The following is a 22,593-nucleotide window of genomic DNA, read 5'->3' on the forward strand; positions in this document are numbered from 1 at the left end:
GCTGATGTGAACAGTGTATTTATGTCCAAATCGTTTTCATATATTTTTGGGCTCAACTCCGTTGGACTGTTCAAATACCTTTGTCTTTCAATAGCATATACACCACAATTCTGCTTGTTCCTTCAATAGCGCCGCATAAATAGCTGACTTAAATCAAAGACTTACTTTAAAATTAGTCTTTGATTTGTCCATGTCCAAATCCTCTTCATATGTTGTCAGGCCCAACTCCATTGTACAGTTCAAATTGCCTTGGTCTTTCAATCGCACATATAGCAAAAGTCTACTTGTTCCTTCAATAGCGGCAGCTAAGCAATTGTCTTAGATCAAAAACTAACTTTAAAGTTAGTCTTTAATTGGTCTCTGTTCTAAGTCCCTTCAAATTTTTTTGGCCTCAACTTCATTGTACAGTTCAACTACTTTTGTCTTTCAGTAGCATCAATAATACCATTGCACTTGCTCCTTCAAGAGCGCCGCGAAAAAGACTGACTTTAATCAAAGACTTCTAACGTATATTCAGAGAACCGCTCTACCTGGGCGAACAATTTCTGCTCAAAGGCCTAGCGAGTCATTTCTAAGTAATCTGTGGTTCTTCTTTTTTGTTTTTGCAAAGATTGCGATTCATGTGTTGTATTGTTAAATAAGAAAACAATACCAACAACAACAGTCATTTTTAGAGTCTAAACTTTTTGTATCGTATATTCTAACGTATATTCAGGGAACCGCTCTACCTGGGCGAACAATTTCTGCTCAGAGGCCTAGCGAGTCATTTCTAGGTAATCTTTGGTTCTTCTATTTTATTTTTGCAAAGATTGCGACTCATGTGTCGTATTGTTAAATAAGAAAACAATACCAACAACAACAGTCATTTTTAGAGTCTAAACTTTTTGTATCTTATATTCTAACGTATATTCAGGGAACCGCTCTACCTGGGCGAACAATTTCTGCTCAGAGGCCTAGCGAGTCATTTCTAGGTAATCTGTGGTTCTTCTTTTTTGTTTTTGCAAAGATTGTGATTCATGTGTTGTATTGTTAAATAAGAAAACAATACCATCAACAACAGTCATTTTTAGAGTATAAACTTTTTGTATCAAACCGTTTCTTTTTTGTCGAAGATTTGAAAAAAACAAATTAAGCGAAACTATTTCTATTTGTGTTGTTTTACTATAAAATAGTACTAGTATTTATAAGTCTAGTTGGAATGATACCTCAACTCTCACGATTTACACTTTGTTATTTTTAATCTGTTATTATTTTTGATTGATATAATCTTATTAGTTATGATTCATCAGCCTCACTCAGACTAGTCGGGAATGGTACCTCCGCTCCCGCAATTTGAAGGCGCCGCTCTACCCATTCGGCTATGGCGATATATTTGTATATTTATCAATGTTCGCACTATAATATCAAGCTTGAACCTTACGAGCCAGCCGTCAAATCTAGTCTTTAATATGGGGTTGTGTTTTTTTTTTTTGTTTTTTTTTTAGACAGCAATAGCGCTAGAATGCAAAAGTAAATATTATACAACGTATTTTTGGGCTCAAACAACAGCTGAAATATACTTGAAAGGGAAAAGTAGGGAGTCAAAATTAGAAATTTATAGCATTATAACTTTCTGAACATAAAGTTTGGAGCATTTGCTTTGATAGCCCTGAAAAGGGCTGTTTGATACTATAGGATAGCTTATTGCACACATTACTTTTTAGCTGGTTTCTTAGCTACTGACTTTTTTTGGTGGGAGCTTTCTTGACTAACGGCCCCTTCTTGGGTGTCGATTTCTTTGCTGCTACTGCTTTTTTGGCAACAGTGTGTTTCTTGAAAACCTTTACAGGTTTTTTGCTACCAGCCATTGGCTTGGTAGCCTTTTTGACTGAAGTTGACTTTTTAACTGCAGTAGGTTTGGCTGTTTTCTTGACTAAGGTTTTCTTAGCTGTGGGCTTGGCAGGCTTTACAGCTAGGAAGTGTCTAAAAGATTTGATGGCCTTTAAAAAGGCCGTTGGGTAGGGGGACAGTTCAGGGGGACCATTAACCACCAAAGCCATACAATGTACGACCTTGACGCTTCAGAGCGTAGACTACATCCATTGCAGTTACTGTCTTTCTCTTGGCATGTTCTGTGTAGGTGACAGCATCACGAATAACATTTTCTAGAAAAATTTTAAGAACACCTCTGGTTTCCTCGTAAATTAGACCAGATATACGTTTTACACCACCGCGGCGAGCCATGAGCACCATAAACACTGGTATCTATACCTGTAAGAAATAACATTTCTTTTATCCATCTAGAAATAGATGACTTAGACGCAGCGGTATAAGGCTTACGATATGCAAGAAAAAGTGCGTCGTCTCTATTCAGGTATGACGTCATTCTAGTATACCCAGCTAGGTGCGTCACCGGACAAAGGGACAACTCTTGAAAAGGTCGAGATTTAACTATTGATTTGTGGTTGCCCGGTTTCGTTGTTTTTAATAACACATTAATTTGAAAATCGAAACTCCCATTGCCATTATGTATCATATTATTAAGTGACAAACTGGCCAAAAACTGAACTCTTTCACAAGCCGATAGAATCAATAAAACTGCTATTTTTTGTGTTAGTGTCTTTATTTTAAGATTTTTGATATCCCAATCTGGCAATCTAAATAGATCGAATACAGATTTTACATCCCAAATACTAGAAATCTTGGGTAGACTAGGCCTTCTATTAAAGACACCTCACATGAATTTCTTGGTAATGTGATTACTGCCTAACTGAAGGCTCGGTAAAATTGCGGATAAAGCACTCTTCGCAGTACTAGTAGCACTGTATCCAACACCTGAGTGAAACAGTTCCGTAAGAAAGGTCAAAGTCTCCGGTACAGTTGCCTCCAAGGCCTGGATTGTGTTTCTTCCACAAAATTCGATCCATTTTTCAATGTAAACCCTGTACTGACGCTTATTTGAATCCCGCCATCCATGATAATATCGACTGTGGAAGGAGAATATCCTTGATGGTGAAGCCCTTGCCAGAGACGACACAAGCTGCTACGCGTAATGTTTTTGACAATGGATGGTGTAAGGTCGGTTTCTGTGGAAGAGACAAAGTAAAAGTATTATTTGGTAAAAGTATAGGAGTTCCTATTAAGAGCTTTAATAGTAAGGGATACCAAACTTGTGTGGTCCAGTTTGGGAAAATCAAAATACCAGTTGCCTGATCTGTCTCTACCTTCTGAAGGGTCCTCAGAAGTAAGCTAAATGGGGGAAAGCATAAAAGAAATGAAGCTCCCAACTCATTGTAAATGCATCTACGAAAAAACATTCAGGATCTGGTTTCCATGAAACAAATGGTTCAATCTAGTTGTAAAAAGGTCAATATCTATCGACTGACATACCAACGAATTCAAAATTATGAATATTCTAGAATCCAATTTCCATTCTTTTTCATTATCAAATTTTCGAGATGCTTTGTCCGCGATATTACCAACTCCTGGCACATGCTCTGCAGATATCCACCCTTTACCCTGCAATACTAGCTGCCAGATCCTATTTGCGAAATAGTAACAAAATTCAGATTTTGTTTCTCCCATTTTATTTATATAAGCTACTGTGGTTATATTATGAACGCAGCCGAACATGAGTGTCTCTAATATCCTGAGAAAAACACTTTAATCCCAGATAAACGGCCTTCGTTTCTAAAACATTGATGTCAAATCCCTTCTCTTCTGAGGACCATTCACCTGTGGCTGTTCTCATGGAATATTCGTCCACGAGTTCCCAGCCTAATTTGGAAGCATCATTGCACAAATATTCGTAAATTGACCTAGGCTCAATTGCTTTAGAAGCATGATTGGCAATATTCAACCACCATTGCAATTCCGAAATTACATCGGATGTTAAAGTTAGCCTAGCCGCAAAATCACCATTCGCGTGCTTTAGTGCTTGAGTTTTTAACGATTCCGCTTTCTGGTAATATAAAGGCCCTAATTCCATTGCTGGGAAGGTTGAAACAAGAACACCTAGAGTTTCGGCCAAATTTTCAATCGTAGTCGATTCTTGACGAAGAATTTTTGAAACTAAATCTAGAACCTTTTTAATTTTTCTTTCCGGCAGGAAAATACACATAAATCGTGAATCTAGCAAAAAACACAGAAATTCTATTCTTTGACTTGAAATGAGAACTGACTTCCCCGGGTGAATTACAAACCCCAGCTCTGACAGTAATTTCACTGTTTCATAGACATTGTTTTGACATTCTAAGAATGACCTTCCGAGAAGAAGGATATCGTCTAGATCAGGGCTTCTTAAACTTTTGTAATTCCCGACTCCATTTATGATTGCGAGTTTCTTAGCGACCCCAACAAATATAAAAGAAAAATAAATTAATATTTTTTTATGATATATTTATTAGGTAACAATATACATATGCATATGAAAATATATAAATTTAGAATTCGTTTTGAAACATATAAAAATCTAAAATTGAAATTATAGAAATGTTTTTATTATAGTTTCAAAAACAAAAGTGGATTCTGACCGTCTTAATCAAACAGTTCGTGGTAACGAACTGTAGTAAGGAGCGACTAGGCTCAATAGTAACCGAAACTCTAAAAAACGGAATTTTGATACCAATAGTTACATTAAAATAATGAAATTTAATGCTAATTTTAAATATATAAGCTTCATCAAGACTAGTCTTACCCATCAAAAGTTACGAGCCTGAGAAAATTTGCCTCATTTTAGAAAATAGGGGGAAACACCCCCTAATAATCATATGATCTTAACGAAAATCACACCATCAGATTCAGCGTATCAGGGAACCTTTTTGTAGAAGTTTCAAGCCCCTATCTACAAAAAATGTGGAATTTCGCATTTTTTGCCAGAAGACAAATCACGGATGCGTGTTTATTTGTTTTTTTGTTGTTTTTTTCCCCAGGGGTGATCGTATCGACTCAGTGGTCCTAGAATGTCTTGAAAGGGCTCATTCCAACGTAAATTAAAAGTTCTAGTGCCCTTATTAAGTGACCAAAAAACTGGAGGGCACCGGGGCCCCCTCCCACGCTCATTTTTTCCCCAGAGTCACCGGATCAAAATTCTGAGATAGCCATTTTATTCACCATAGTCGAAAAACCCCATAGTTATGTCTTTGGGGACGACTTACTCCCCCGCATTCCCCGTGGGAGGGGCTGCAAGTTACAAACTTTGACCTGTGTTTACATATAGTAATGGTTACTGGGAAGTGTACAGACGTTTTCAGGGGGATTTTTGGTTTTGGGGGATATTTGAGGGGGGAGGGCTACCGGGGAGGATCTTTCCATGGAGAAACTTCTCATGGGGGAAGAGACTTTCAATGGAGGGGGCGCAGGATTTTCTAGCATTATTTAAAAAAAAAACAATGAAAAAATAAATATGAAAAGTTTTTTCTACTGAAAGTGAGAAGCAGCATTAAAACTTAAAACGAACAGAAATTATTACGCATATCAGGGGTTTACCTCCTCGTAATACCTCGCTCTTTACGCTAAAGTATTTTTAGTAATTTCAACTATTTATTCTACGGCCTTTGTGATTCAGGGGTCATTCTTAAGGAATTGGGACAAAATTTAAGCTTTAATGTAAAGAGCGAGGTATCGACGAGGGGTGAGCCCCCTCATATACGCAATAAAAACATACGAATATAGAAGTTCGCTACGTAATTTAATTAGTAAGTTACGTATATTTTTTACTTATGAAAACGTTCGCAAAAAATTATAAGTTATAGTTGCCTTTTTAAGTAATCAAAAAATTGGAGGGCAACTAGGCCTCCTCCCTCGCTTATTTTTTTACAAAATCTTCCGATTAAAAGTATGAAAAAGCCATTTAGTCCCAAAAAATCAATATGCAAATTTCGTTTTAATTATTTACGTGCAGAGAGCCAAGATTAAACCATGCATTAATTCAAAAACGTCAAGAAATTAAACAAAAAAAAAAGTTTTTTTAAATGAAAGTAAGGAGCGACATTAAAACTTAAAACGAACAGAAATTACTCCGTATTTGAAAGGGACTTTTCCTCCTCAACGCCCCGCTCTTTACGCTAAAGTTTTTTACTGTTTTAAAATGTAGAGTTAAGAAAAATAGTCAAGCTTTAGCGTAAAGTGCGGGCCATTGAGGAGGAAAAGCCCCTTTCAAATACGGAGTAATTTCTGTTCGTTTTAAGTTTTAATGTCGCTCCTTACTTTCATTAAAAAAAACTTGTTTTTTTTGTTTAATTCTCTCGAATATATCCAAGTATTTGGGTGGTAAATATTAAATTAAAGTTTACGTTAAAAATTTAATGAGATGGATGTGCCTATTTTTTATTGGATAAGAAATCAAATCTTGGTGTAATGTTTGAAACTGCTGGAAGTAAGACCTCTTCAACATTTTTTATCGCTGAACGATATTGGGATTTAATGTGTGTTTAAGCTGAGAAAGTAATTTCACATAAATATATGGTATTGAATGGCAAAAGTAGATTTAACGCCATACCAGCGATTCTGGGAAATTCAGTTCTAGTTCAGATCCAGAATTCAGTCAAGGGCTTTTTTTTGGAATTGTAGTTTTAAGTTTGAGTCACAGGAAAGTTGAGCAAATTCCTCTTGAGCTTTAAGTGGCAGATGATCAATCTCACTTAAGCCAATCCAAAACGGCTTTTGATTCCAAACTATTTTTTGTAAATCAATATTTAATATAAAATATGTCCGGAACTGTATTTCTAGCGCTTTTAAGTGATCTACAATAGTTTAAGTGATCTACATTTCGAACGAAGTTTTTTCGACTCTTCTTTTCCAAATGCTGATCTTTTTAATAAAACTTTCAATTTTTGTCGTTTGAAGTAAATATATCGCAATTTTTTCCTTGAAAAGACAATATATCGCAAAAATATCTGACGAATAACACAGCTTGGATAGCCACAAGTCGTTTTGAAAAAAAGCAGCAAATTCACGTTTTCGTTCAGTTAAAACTATTTCGATTTCGTCCTTCAATAACGATAATCTTTTTAAACTTTGACCTCTTGACAACCATCTTTTTTCTGCATGTAATAACAAAGTTGTGTAGTTCGAACTCGTATTCTTACAGAGATTTGAAAATAAGCGACTGTTAAGGGCATGGTTCTTAATCAAATTTATGACCTTAACAGCATCCTGAAGCACATCGTTCAATTCTGGTGCTATTAATCAATTAAGAAGCGCTCATAGGATCTTTATATGCCGGGACTGTAAGGTCCCGCCGGTCGCGAAAGGATTAAACTGACTAATTCGAAATAAAATGCACTTCGTTCACAATCGTACAATGGCTAAATGAAAATAACACCAAATGTTTATATAGTTTCTTCAAAATATCACTTAGAAATTTTGTTGATAATATTTATCAGGATTATTTTGGTTTTAAGAGATTGACAAAAATAAATTGACATTTTTTATAAATTTCTATAACATGTTCTGATTCATAGTAAATTTATACAAGATATTATAATGATCGGAATAGAAATGCTGGTATAAACAGTCTTTCCGAACCAGAAGATTTTATGATACATTTATCTATGATAATTGTTATTTTTCTTTATAATAATAATTTTACAAGTTAAAAAACATTTTTTGTTAAATTGTGTTTTTATCACTCGCGACCCCATAATTTTGCTACGCGACCCCAAATGGGATCGCGACCCATAGTTTAAGAAGCCCTGCTTTAGAGGGAAAAGGGTTCCTCTATCGAGGATCCAAAAAATAAATAAATACTTACTGTGACTCCACTCAAGAAGTGAACTCTACTTACTGTGACTCCACTCAAGAACTCAAGAAGCGTTTGGGCTATATATTCTCACATTATGGCGGAGGGTGGAGGTAAAGTATTCCGGGTCTGCATTTTACCCCCAACCCTCCCTAATATACAAATAAATAGCTCCAGTTATACAAGTCTAATACATTTAGTCACAGCCCCTTGTTTTTCACTGAGCGTAAGCTAGTTATTTCTTAATACAAACAGATGAAAAACCGGTTCATGGTTTGTTCTCGAGTTTTACACATCATAATTCTTGAGTTGGGTCACTATAACAGAAAAGTACCAATAAATATTCATTCATCGATACTATGAAATACAAAGATAGTTTTTCAAATAAATGTAAACAGGATTACAATTTCTTTAAAATGAAGAGAAATAGCCTATCCAAGCAAAGTAAAGAATAAACACACAACTTTGAAATGAACAAAAATTGTTCTCCAGCTGATGCGGGCTATACTTTTCTCAGCTACTCCCCTCCCAATCCGTATACAAAAATTGGACTTCCCATCCAATTCTGTGAGAACGAATCATGTGCAGCCACAAACGAAATTTTATGGGCGGGGGAGGGGGGTCAAACCTTGTCAAACTCGCAATCCCAATGCTCTATCATAAGCAACATCAAAACAAAAATATAAAAGCATAAGGCAGCGTCATTCAACCAGGAGGGGGCTGGTTCTGGAGCCCCCCTGCCCACCCTTACAGGAGCCCATAACGACTGCTCAAAAACAAGGGCTGTTGAATTTTGCCAGAAAAGTTCTAATTGTTTGAATATAAATAAATTAAACCAGGCGGAGAAGGGGAAGGAGTAATTGCCACTGAAAAGAATTCTTCCCCTTACCAGAAGAAACTCTCAGAAGAAAAAAATCTTAAAGTTAAATTTTGACAAGAGATGGTCAGTTTCCCTTTTAATTGGCTGGTTGTTTATGAAAACTGCAAGCTTATATAGCCCTGACCTAATATTCTTCACACAAGTAGAACCTCTTTCTCTGACGGTCAATGCTAATGAAATTTATCTGAGTATGATAAAAGTATAATACTTTAGAAACAAATTTGGGCTATATATTTACACATTAGGGAGAGTGGAATAAAATATAGCTGGTCTGAATGTCAAATGTGTTAGTTACAATTATTCTGCACATTATGAAATAACAATTGTTTTCTAACTTCACATTGTTCATATACTTTAACCCACCCCCTGATTTGCAAATATATAGCCCAAATTATATATTTCTCATGTATTCGGTCATTTCTCATTGTTTTATCCCACGCTAAGCTGAAAGAAACTAACGAAAAAAAAAAAAACGGTTTTACAATGTGTCTATGGATGAACAACTTGAATGATCGGTGCTACATCATATAACAAGACCGTATCCAGGGGGGGTTTGGGGGTTTAACCCCCCCGAAATGTTTGTTTGATTTGTAAAAATGTAGCAAAAATGGTTGTAATCAAATTTTTTGTGCGTTTTTTTTAGTTTTTTTTTGTGTACTCTGCCATTCCCCGAAGAAATTCTTGTGAAAACACCCCCTTAAAAAATCTGGATACGGTCCTGTCATACAAGTACCATTTTGTTACTAAAATATTTTGTTTTTATCATTCTTAGGTATACTTCATTAGGATTAACCTGACTTCACTTCTTGAGTGGCGTGGGTATAAGAGATAAGTACGCCTCCGCAACGCCTCACACTTTACGCTAAAGTTTGACTCTTTGTGACAACTCTGCTTTTTGAAACAATAAATAACTTTAGCGTAAAGAGCGAGGCGTCGAGGAGGGGACAACCCCTTTCGTATACGGAATGATTTCTGTTCGTTTTAAGTTTTAATATCGCTCTTTACTTTCAGTTTAAAAAACTTGTTTTTCTTTATTTAATTTCTGAACGTTTTTTAATTAATGCATGTTTTGTATATGAATAATTAAAACGAAATTTGCGTATTAATTTTTTTTTTGACTAAAAGGCATTTTCGTAGTTTTTATCAGACGATTTTGATATAAAAAGAAGGGGTGGGTGAGAAGGCCTAGTTGCCCTTCAAGTTTTGGTTACTTAAAATGGCAACTAGAACTTTTCATTCTTTACAAATGTTTTTATTAGTAATAAATATACATAACTTACGATCTAACTTATGTAGCGAACTGTTGTATTTGTATATTTTTATTACGCATATAAGGGGGTTCAACACCTTGTCAATAGCTTGTTCTTTACACTAAAGGTTGAATTTTGTCCCATTCTTTAAGAATGACCTCTGAATCACAAAGACCGCAGAACAAATAGTTGAAATTACTAAAAATACTTTAGCGTAAAGAGCGAGGTATTAAGGAGGAGACGAACCCCCTTATCACGCAATAATTTCTGTTTGTTTTAAGTTTTAATGCAACTCCTTACTTCCAACTGAAAAACCTTCATTATTTATTTTCTCATTTTTTGTTGTTTAAATAATGCTAGAAAATCCTGCGCTCCCCTTCATGCAAATTCTCTTCTTCCAAGATAAATTCTCCACGGAAAGATCATCCCACTTAACCCCCCCCCCCCCTCAACCCCCTCTCACAACACAAAAAATCCCCCTGAAAACGTCTGTACACATCCCAATAACCATTAATATACCTAAACACTGGTCAAATTTTGTAACTTGCAACCCCTCCCCCTTAGACAGTGAGGGAGTAAGTCGTCACTAAAGACACTGTTATTAGGTTTTTTGACTATGATGAACAAAATGGCTATCTCAAAATTGTTATCCGTTGACTTTGAGAAAAAATGAGCGTGGGAGGGGGCCTAGGTGCACTCCAATTTTTTCGGTCACTTAAAAAAGGTACTAAAACTGTTAATTTCCGTTGGAGTGAGCCCTCTTGCGACATTCTATCACCACTGGGTCGATATGATCACCCCTGAAAAAAAAAAAAAAAAAAAAAAAAAAAAAAAAAAAAAAAAAAAAAAAAAAAAACACGCACCTGTGATCTGTCTTCTGGCAAAAAAAATAAAAAAAATACAAAATTCCACATTTTTGTAGACAGGAGCTTGAAACATCGCTGAATGCGATGGTGGGTTTTTCGTTAAGATTCTAGGACTTTTTGAGGGTGTTTCCCCCTATTTTTCAAAATAAGGCAAATTTTCTCAGGCTTTTAACTTTTGATGGGTATAACTAAACTTGATGAAGCTTATATATTTAAATTCATCATTAGAAACTGATTCTTTTGATGTATCTAATAGTTTCCAAATTCCGTTTTTTAGAGTTTCGTTTACTATTGGGCCTGGTCGCTCCCTACTGCAGTTCGTTATCTAGAACTGTTTGATTATAACATTCTTCCTAGTTGCCTTCTGTTTGTTGGAGAGAGGGAGGATAAGGTAAGGAGGGATCATGCGCCAATTTTGTGGGTTCAATCGTTCAGCTTGGTGTCCTTTCCAATGTTTTGGTTTCATATGCTAATACATGTGTATGTTTCTGCTTAAAAGTTGGCAGTTCGGGAGGAATAGTGGTGGTTTTGCTTAGCTCTTTTTTACACCAAGTCAAGTTAGCTCTTAGTTTTATTATATACAAAACAAGTTTATTTTGTCACTGAAAGTAAGGAGCGACATTAAAACTTAAAACAAAAAGAAAATATTTCCTGCATAAATGGGGGAAGCCCCCTCCTTAACGCCTCGCTCTTTATGGCAAACTTTGAAAATGTCGCAACTCTACTTTTAAAAACAATTAAGAAAACTTTAGAGTAAAGAGAGAGCCGTTAAGGTGGGGACAGCCCCTTTCATATTGGGAATGATTTCTCGTCATTTTAAATTTTCTTTTTGTAATACCAAGAAGAAACACAGCTTTGCATAGGCAGTAACTTCGTTTCAGCTTTCATTTTTCGAATATTTGTTTTTCATAAGACTGAAATATATTTTAAAATTATTTATCTTATAAAATTATCCTATGAAAAACAATTTACATACATTAATAATAGTGATTGAAATTTAATTGCTGTTCTACAGTTTTAATATTAAGATAAAATACACGGTACAAATATAAAAGAAATTTTACATCACAGTCAATATAGCCTCGGTGTTTTGAGCAGACAATTATAAACTGTAATGCACAAAATGTAAACAATTTTTGAATTGCTGGTTTATCTGAGGATCGTAACTGTGAATCGGATGTGCAGCATACAGGTACTGAGTTTGAATCCTAGTTTGCCAAATTTACACATTTTATGTCAAAATGACAAAATTTGATGTTGCGCGAAACAATGACACATTCAGTTGAAATGATGGCACAATCGACGCCAATGATACATTTTTCGATAAAAAATGACACAATCGATGAAAATGACACAACTTTGTCACCCAAGTCGTATTTTTTATATGGTAATAAAAGAAAAATAAAATTTCAGTTTTCTACTTCAAGAAAAGCTACAAATTAACGGAGGGGAATAACACTACCCAACGGTGGCAGCAGTACACAAACAGTGCGGAATACAGGACAGATGCCACCAGCATATTTAAAATTCAAACCACGAGAAGAAAACAGCCATAGGTGGAAATTTCAAATCAAAATGTACGTTGAATATATGAACTTAATTGGATGCTTGATTGAGTATGTGATGTAGCCAACTGGTATGTACATACTAGGAAAAAGTAAACCGCGTGCAGTTTACCAAAGCTGTATGCATAAGCAGCAACTCACATTTTTAAGAGTACAGGAAGGATATCCCACCTCGGATAAGATTACAAATTTCCAGAGAAGTCTTTCCTTCAGAATAATCCATCTGGCTTAAAAAGTTACTAACAAATATGACAAAAATACTAGATTAAAGCTAGTTGAATGGCTTACATATTGAGTAAATAAATATATCTTCAAAATTTCGAACTGAACATACTTCTATTTACAAACAAGATTACTTCATTCTAACATTACCTTGTTTCACTTAAAAAGGATTAAAAAAATTAACAAGATCCGTTGCTTGAATTTGGAGTCCCAGAATAGTGACAATTGCCTTCACAATCTCCTTTCCAGCTCAAGGGCAACCATGAAGTCTTTTGTCAAAACTGACACCTTAGAGAATGATGATGCTTTTGTCATACCCATGATCTCAGGCTGTTTCAAGGAAATCTCCGAGATTTCTTTTGGTCCAAATACCGAAATATACGTGCTGAAATACAAGGATGTGATACCCTCGAATGATCTCAAATAGCTTAGGTTGAACTGCCCGAACTTCCTTGTAGAAGTTATCAAAAAAGTGAGGAAATGAATTGATCATTCTGGTCCACTTTAAAACCTCTGGCTTGTTTAGACCAAGTGACTGCTTTGAGCGGATAAGTTGACACTCTAGTGGGACTGACTGGTCGGTTCAGCAGCTTACTTGGGAAACATGAAGGTGAAGTAGAAAGGTCAAGGAATATAATAGACTCAGTGGATCTTCATGAGTGAGCACAGGGATAAAATTATCAGAACCATGGGAACTGAAAAGTCTCCTTTGATCTTTTGGAAGACGTTATTGAATGCGGAAGATGCTCAAGGCAAGCCACAGTTCGAAGAGCTGTCCCTTTTCATGCTAAATCTGTGTGCTGTTCCGCATTCCAGTGCAGCTGCAGAACGTCAATTTTCAGTTCTATCAAATATAAAAACGAAACTCAGGAACAGTCTACTTCTCGACACGATAGATTCACTGATTTATGCAAAGCAGATGGTCTCTCGTACCTCAGGAACCGTGCACGATTAGGAAATTCCTCCCGATATGCGGAAGAATTTTATGGGCTGGTACAAGGAGAAAGAAGAAGAGACCAATGAGCCCTAGATATAGCCAGGGTCGAATATACTTGAAGTTCTGGGGAGGGGGTCTGTGTGTGAGAGGTTATCAAGTTGTTCAGTGCTTATATATCTGATATTCATCTGTAAATTTTAGTACAAATATGCGATTGATTTTGGCTTACATTTTTCCTCGGTATCTAGGTTCATTGGAAGTATGATTGTAACCGTTAAGACAGGAAGACGACTTAGTAGTATTGTTGGGTTAATCTAAGCTTCAATGAGGGCACAATGAACCACAGACAAGTTGACAGACAGATAGTTGGAACTGTTTTTTCTGGGAACTAAGTTCCGATTGCCGAGTCAAAGTGACATACTGTACAAGAGAAGAAAAGTAGGCACAAAGCATGCTAAAACAAAAAGAAGCGTGTTCAGGCGTTATGCTTCATTTTTACGAATTTCTTCTCGATTGAATCCAGGTCTCGGACAAGTTTTATGCTCGCAAACTAAAAAGCTCAAACGTATCTACTGTGGTCTTATATTTTTCCATTTTCGAAGGTGTCCACTAAAGCTTAGCCGATTACGATTACGATATCATGCGAAAAGTCTTTAATTTACTGTCGGAATTGATTGTCCCTAAAACTTTTATAAATGTAAACTTGCCTCGTTGGTCGCCCAGACACAAATCCATAGTGTGTAACATTAATTTAATCGAATGTTCCTATTACTTTCATGACGTCATAAAAATGTCTCGATCCCAAGATATAGTTTAAGGTTAAGTTTACTCCTTTTAGAACTGATTTGGAAAAGATTATATATTCAAAACTCTAAATAAAGATTTGACAACTAAATATGATACCACTTGTAACAAAAAAATATGACACATTTTGTGACACATTACGGAATCTGAGATGACACAAAAAGCACATTTTTGGAAAAAATATGACACACTCCTTAAAAAAAATTGGCAGCCCTGAATGAATCTTATAACCAGCTTATCTCTTAATTCTTGGGTGTTATCCATTAAAGATAACATTAAATACTTAGATAGGAGAGTTTTAGTAGGTTAATCTATTAAAATTTCTAAATTAGCCAGGGAAGTATTTTTCGACTAGAAAATCACCAACTATGTTTGGACTACAATTATACATCCCTGTTTATTCCCTTTAGCCTGTATCCAGATCCTGACTGCCAATTAAATTCCACTTGGTTTGTCACTTGTTTCTTGTCAATATTACTGAGTGATCATAGTTCACTTATTGTCAGAACTATGCTCAAAATTTTGAATCTTATTTGGATAATTTACGTCACATTTTACCTTTGCATCGCTGATTATCAAAGGCAATCTAACTGCATATAGCCAATTAGCCGAACCGAACCGAACCGAACACGAACCGAACGCATCCAAACCGAACCACTACTTTGCTTCAAATCCGTTATTAGATGAGTTTTACGAAAGCTATATCGCTTTAAAGTGTCACTTTTAAGAATTTTTGTTATCTAACCTTTTGAACTATTTAAAAAAATGGTTATCTCAAAACTTGTATCGGGTAGGTTTGAAAAAGAAGGGCGGGGGGAGGGGGACTAGTTGCCCCCGGTCTCTTTTGACTCTTAAAAAGGGAACTAGAACTTACAGTTTTCATTCAAATGAGCCTTCTCAGAAGTTTATTTGAGCATCCCTTCCATAAAAACCATATATGGTTCTTAGTTTGGTTTTAAGTTACTTTGTAGTTTTTTTTTGTTATGTAAATTTCCTATGGCCCATGGGATTTTTCTGGAATAAATTATTATTATTATTATTATTATATGCCCCCAGAGCATAACTCATAACACCTACCCCCGGGCCCTGGGGGTTGCTTCGACATTGGGAGTTTTTCTTACCTGACCTTTGAACTATTAAAAAAAAATGGCTATCTCAAAATGTGTATCAGACGTGCTCGGAGAAAAGGACTTGGGTGGGGGGGGGCTATTTATAATAAATTGAGCCCTCCGAAGTTTATACGAGCATTTTTTCCATAAGAACCCTATAAGCCCCTAGGGTATAAATTGCAACGCTTATCCTCGGGCCCCGGGGGCTTTTGTCGACACTGGAGCTCTTTTTATCTGACCTTTGAACTATTTTGAACAACATGTCTATCTCAAAATTTTTACCGGGTGTATTTGGGGAAAGAGGGAGGGGGCTATTTGCCCTCCAATCTCTTTTCACTCTTAAAAACTGAACTAGAACTTTCAATTTCTAATCAAATGAGCACCCGAGCATGAACTAGAACTAAAAAGTGAAAAGAGAAATAAAAACTGAACTAGAATTTTCAATTTCCAATCAAATGAACCATCTGCGAAGTTTATACGAGCATCCCTTCCATAAGAACCATACATGTTCCCAGAGTATAACTTACGACGCCTGCCCCCTAGCCCTGGGGGGTCGTCGACTCATGAGTTTTTCTTATCCGAACTTCGAACTATTTTTAAAAAAATGGCTATCTCAAAATTTCATCGGATTTATTTGGAGGAAAAAGGGCGTGGGGAGCGGGGCCCTCTCCAAAGTTTATACGAGCATCTCTTCCATAAGAACTATACATAGTCCCCAGAGCATAGCTCACAACGCCTGCTCCCAGGTCCTGAGGGGGGGGGGGCTGCATCGAATCAGGAGTTTTTCTTATCTAACTTTTGAACTATTTTTAACAAAATGGCTATCTCAAAATTTTTATCGGTTTTATTTGGAGAAGGAAGGGCGTAAAGAGCTAATTGCTCTCGGATCTCGTTTGACTCTTAAAAAAGTGAACTAGAACTTCAACTTTACAAACGAATGAGTCCTCTCTGAAGTTTATGCGAGGATCCCTTCAATAGGAATCATAATTGCCTCCAGGGGATATCTTAAAACACCTGCCCTTGGGCCCTGGGGGGGGGGGTGTCGACCCTGGCGTTTTCATTAAATAAGTTTTGAACTACTTTTAACAAAATGGCAATCTAAAATTCTTTATCGAATGTGTTGGAGGAAAAACGGCATGTGGGGGGAGGGCTGGTTACCCTTCGATCACTTTTGGCTCTTAAAAAGGGCACTAAAACTTTCGATTTCCCATCAAATGAGCCCCTTTGAAGTTCATACGACACCCCTTCCATATGAAGCGCCTCTGAAAAAAAAAATAAATAATAAAACATGGAGCTGTATGGCCTTTAATATGAGAAAATTAAAAAAAAAACAAGTTTTTTTAAATGAAAGTAAGGAACAACATTAAAATTTAAAACGAACAGAAGTTACTCCATATATGAAAGGAGCTTTTCCTCCTCAACGCCCCGCCCTTTACGCTAAAGTTTGACTCTTTCTCTTAACTCTATTTTTAAAACAGTAAGAAACTTTAGCGTAAAGAGTGGGGCATTAAGGAGGAAAAGCCCCTTTCATATACGGAAAATTTCCGGTCGTTTTAGGTTTTAATGTTGCTCCTTACTTTCATTTAAAAAAAAAACTTGTTTTTTTATTTAGTTTCTGGACGTTTTTGAATTAATGCATGTTTTGATCTCCGCACATAAATAATTAAAACGAGATTTGCATATTAATTAATTGCAATTAATCGGTAGATTTTGAGAAAAAAAAGTGAGGGAGGAAGCCTAGTTGCCCTCCAAGTTTTTGATTACTTAAAGAAGCAACCAAAACTTTTAATTTTTTACAAACGTTTTCATTGGTAAAAAATATACGTAACCTACGAATTAACTTGCGTAACGAACTTCTATTTTCATATGTTTTTATTGCGTATATGAGGGGGTTCAACCCTCGTCGATACCTCGCTCTTTACGCTAAAGCTTAGATTTTGCTCCAATTCCCTAAGAATGACCTCTGAATCACAAAGGCCGTAGAATAAATAGTTGAAATTACTAAAAATACTTTAGCGTAAAGAGTGAGGTGTAACGAGGAGGTAAACCCCTCATATGCGTAATAATTTGTGTTCGTTTTGTTTTAATGCTGCTCCTTACTTTCAGTAGAAAAAACTTTTATATTTATTTTTTCATTGTTTTTTTTCAAATAATGCTAGAAAATCCTGCGCCCCCTTCATTGAAATTCTCTTCCCCAATGAGAAGTTTCTTCACAGAAATATCCTCCCACATAACACCCCCCCCTCAAATCTCCCCCTAAACCAAAAAATCCCCCCTGAAAACGTCTGTACACTTCCCAGTAGCATTACAGTCCCCCACGGGGACTGCGGGGGAGTAAGTCATCCCCAAAGACATAGTTAATAGGTTTTTTGACTATGATGAATAAAATGGCTATCTCAGCATTTTGATCCGGTGACTTTGGGGAAAAAATGAGCTTGGGAGGGGGCCTAGGTGCCCTCCAATTTTTTGGTCACTTAAAAAGGGTACTAGAACTTTTAATTTCAGTTAGAATGAGCCCTCTTGCAAAATTTTAGGACCACTCAGTCGATACGATCACCCCTGAAAAAAACAACAACAAAAAAACAAATAAATAAACACACATCCGTGATCTGTCTTCTGGCAAAAAACGCGAAATTCCACATTTTTGTAGATAGGAGCTTGCAACTTCTACAGTAAGGTTCTCTGATTCGCTGAATCTGATGGTGTGATTTTCGTTAAGATTGTATGACTTTTTGGGGGTGTTTACCCCTATTTTCTAAAATGAGGCAAATTTTCTCAGGCTCGTACCTTTTGATGGGTATAACTGATCTTGATGAAACATATATATTTAAAACCAGCATTTAAATGCGATTTTTTATGTAACTACTAGCTGTTGGGGTGGCACTTCGCGCCACCCCAACACCTAGTTGGTGGGGCGCTTCGCGCCCCCCCCCCCAAGCCCCCCCGCGCGCGTAAGTCGTTACGCGCCATATTAGTTACGCGCCATTGTAGTTGTGTCCCTGTGTCCCACCTGTGAATATAGATAGATTTATATATGTGTTTTAAACTACGTAAAAATTGCGAATATACAACATTCTTGGCTTTCCCATTGTCTGTCCATATACAAAGCCGTATGTACTAATAATGACGTCATATACAAACGCTCTTTTTTACAAACAAACAAACATGCATACACACAACTCGTTTTTATATAGATAGATAGATAGATAGATACAATACAAATTAACTACGTAAAACTTGTGAATATACAACAGTCTTCGCTGTCCCATTGTCTGTGCGTATAAATAGATTGTCAGGTTTACCGACCCTCAAAGATGCAACATACAATTGTACATTGGTAAAGCAATCTGTATTAAGATCTATACCGCATTTTTCTAGTGATTGCCCTTGAGCTTTGTTGATGGTGGTTGCAAATGCTAATCAAATTGGGAATTGCAATCTTTTAAATTGAAAAAGCAGATCCGTTGGAATCATGGGAATGCGAGGAATAAGAACAGCCTCACCCTCATAAGGCCCTGTCAAGATTGTGGCCTCTATTAGGTTTTCCATTGTTTTTTTTACGGCAAGTCGCGTGCCATTGCAAAGCTTTGGTGGGTTGATATTTCTTAAAAGTATTATTGGTACGCCTATTTTTAGTTGTAGCACGTGTGGTGGAAACCCTGAAGGATCTATGGAATTTAAAAATTCAGATGGATAATTAACCGCTTCATTTGGTTCCAAAATACAAATTAACTGCGTAAAACTTGCGAATATACAACATTCTTCGCTGTCCAATTGTCGCTGCATATAAATAGATTGTCAGGTTTACCGACCCTCGAACATGCAACGTACAATTGTCCATGGGAAAAACAATCTTTGTTTTTGCAATCTTTTAAATTGAAAAGGCAGATCCGTTGGAATCATGGGAATGCGAGGAATAAGAACAGCCTCACCCTCAAAAGGCCCTGTCAAGAATGTGGCCTTTATTAGGTTTTCCATTGTTTTTTTTACGGCAAGTCGAGTGCCATTGCAAAGCTTTGGTGGGTTTATATTTCTTAAAAGTATTATTGGTACGCCTATTTTTAGTTGTAGCACGTGTGGTGGAAACTCTGAAAGATCTATGGAATTTAAAAATTCAGATGGATAATTAACCGCTTCATTTGGTTCCAAAACTGTGTCGACTGACTTGTAAAGGACTGCCTGGTCTCGAATCTTGGTCAAAACAATATTGTTGATTTCGTGGACGTCTATATTTTTGGGTGCGAGAATCGCTCTTTCACTTAGCCATTTATTATTTTTATAATTTTTTAGAATATTCGGAAATACTTTTTCAATCAATTCATTTTTGGACGTCACTAAATTACAGAAATCAGCAGGTAGTTGTATACGTCCTGAAATTGAGTCTACTGGGAGCTTTCCGTTTCCCATTGCCAGCAATTGATCTGAAAATGTTTGACCAGAGTCATCGTTTTGCAATCGGACACTTATATTTGTAGTTAATTTTAATGTTTTTACGTGTGCCCATAAATTAGAATTTTTCAGGCAAGCATTCATTTCGTCTGCAGGAGTTGATCTAGGTATTATAGGTAATGTTTGCCTGAAATCTCCCACAAGCAATATTAATGTGCTGCCAAAGGGTTTCGACTTCCCTCGCAAATCTTTCAAGCATTGATCCAGAGCCTCGAGCGATTTTTTGTGTGCCATTGTGCACTCATCCCAAATAATAAGTTTGCATTGCTGCAATACTTTACCCATCCCAGATGATTTGGAAATATTGCACGTGGGAGTTTCTGTAGAATGCAAGTTCAGAGGCAATTTCAAAGCGGAATGAGCAGTTCTTCCACCAGGCAGCAATGTTGCGGCTATTCCGGACGACGCAATTGCCAACGCTATATCATTTTTTGATCGAATTGATGCCAGAATCAGTTTTATCACAAACGTTTTACCAGTACCTCCTGGCGCATCCAAAAAGAAAATTTCTCCAACGTTGTTATCGACACAATGCATTATCGTATCATAAATGTCTTTTTGTTCCGACGTTAACTTGGAAATGTTATTTTGTACATACGACAATAGATCACTCGTACTGTAACTTTGTTCACGATCCAATTCTACACATGTCGAAACAGCAGCGATACGGTTAGGTGAAGGCATTCCCAAATCCTGAAGAGGTTTGTTTGCCATACGTACGCACAAATTTGAACACATCTACTCAAGCTATAATCATCGACTGGGTTGTACCTGAATGCCAGGCGATAACTTTCAGGTTGCTCTGATTCCTCGGCACGCTTTCTTTTCTTACTTTCTCTATCAGCAGCAAGCCTGATTTCTTGCTGTTCTTGTGATTCCTCGGCACGCTTTCTTTTCTTACTTTCTCTATCAGCAGCAAGCCTGATTTCTTGCTGTTCTTGTAATTCCTCGGCACGCCTTCTTTTTTCACTTTCTCTTTTAGCAGCAAGTCTGCTTCCGCGTTGCTCTGGTAGTTCCTCGGCACGCTTTCTGTTCTCTCTTTCTCTATCAGCCTCAAGCCTGTTTCCTTGCTGTTCTTTTGATTCCTCGGCACGCTTTCTGTTCTTTCTTTCTCTATCAGCCTCAAGCCTGTTTCCTTGCTGTTCTTTTGATTCCTCGGCACGCCTTCTTTTTTCACTTTCTCTTTTAGCAGCAAGTCTGCTTTCGCGTTGCTCTGGTAGTTCCTCGGCACGCTTTCTTTTCTGACTTTCTCTATCAGCAGCAAGTTTTTTGGCATAGACTCTTTGAGCATCTTCATCGATTTTTGCCATTGTAAGTTCATCAGTCATTGTAAACTTAAACATTAATAGATTTCTACGTGAACATATGTCTTAAATATCTTGAATGACGTCACCGTCAAAGCAAAAATGACGACAACTAATTTCATGACGTCAGTCAACACAGAAACATGACGTCACCTGATCCACAGACAGACACACATACAGACAACTTATTTTTATATATATAGATTGGTATCAAAATTTCATTTTTTTAGAGTTTCAGTTACTATTGAGCCAGGTCGCTCCTTACTACTATTCGTTACCACGAACTGTTTGATAACATATCAAGTACCCGAATGATTGTGACTTGGCAAGAACAAAATCTCTAACCACGCACCAATGCGTTGATTATGCAGTAACCGGAACAAAATGAACTAGAGGGTGGATCTTTCGATTCCTTGTTCTCGAGGACATTTTGCCAGGAAGTATTACAACTCATATGTAACTGTGTATAAGATTTAAGCCGGCTTAACGGTGCAGACGAATTGTGTCTGTATTTCTCAGTCTTTTTCCGACAAAATGGCAAATAAAAACACATGCAAAATATATCCTTGCCCTAAAGATCTAGCGACACAGTGGAGAAGAAGGGGCCAGCTTATCCCTCCCCATGAAAAGACCCAAACCATATCTCCGCTGTTACGCAGAGATATGTTCTGTTCATATCTCTTTTCGTGTCTGACACTCGGAAAATTTTCAGATAATTGCCAAAAACCATTCGCTAGTATTTCAAACAGTTTGTGGTAACGAACTGAGTAAGGAGCGACCCGGCTCAATAGTAACCGAAACTCTAAAAAACGGAATTTTGATACCAATATTTAGATCAAAAGAATCATATTTTTATGTTGATTTTAAATATATAAATTTCATCAAGTTTGTCTTAACAATCAAAAGTGACGACCCTGAGAAAATTTGCCTTATTTTAGAAAATAGGGCGAAACACCCTTTAAAAGTCATCCTATCCTCCTATCTACAAAATTACGGGATTTTGTATTTTTTGCCAGAAGACAGATCACTGATGCGTGTTCTGTTAATTTATTGCTAATTTATTTGTTGTCTATTTTCCAGGGGCGATCGGGTCGACCCAGTGGCCCTAGAATGTCCTGACAGAGTTCATTCTAACGGAAATTAAAAGTTTCTAGTGTACTTTTTAAGTTAACAAAAAACTGGAGGGCACCTAGGCCCTCTCCCACTTTTTGTTTCAAAAAATAGAGATGTAAGAAATAGTCAAACTTTAGCGTAAAGATCGATGCATTGAGGAGGGGACAAACCCTTTCATTTACGAATAATTTCTGTTCTTTTTAAGTTTTAATGTCGCTCCTTACTTTCAGTTGAAAAAAACTTGTTTGTTTTTTCATTTAATTCTCAAAAGGACGATCAGCAAGAGAATATAAGTCTGGAGAATCCAAGTGTAAGTGGACATATAATGCCCCATTGATATTCCCTTTGATAACAGCTTAGCAGGCGGTTTTCGG

General features: G+C 36.7%; 1 protein-coding gene across 1 annotated transcript in view; it reads left to right on the forward strand.

The window, feature by feature from the left end:
* The window catches only part of LOC136037278 (uncharacterized), a 123,683-nt gene that overhangs the window by 70,067 nt on the left and 31,023 nt on the right, over positions 1–22,593 (forward strand). The gene's annotated exons all lie outside the window — the stretch shown is intronic.

This window comes from Artemia franciscana, chromosome 16 (assembly GCF_032884065.1).
Source record: "Artemia franciscana chromosome 16, ASM3288406v1, whole genome shotgun sequence".
NCBI classification, from domain to species: domain Eukaryota; kingdom Metazoa; phylum Arthropoda; class Branchiopoda; order Anostraca; family Artemiidae; genus Artemia; species Artemia franciscana.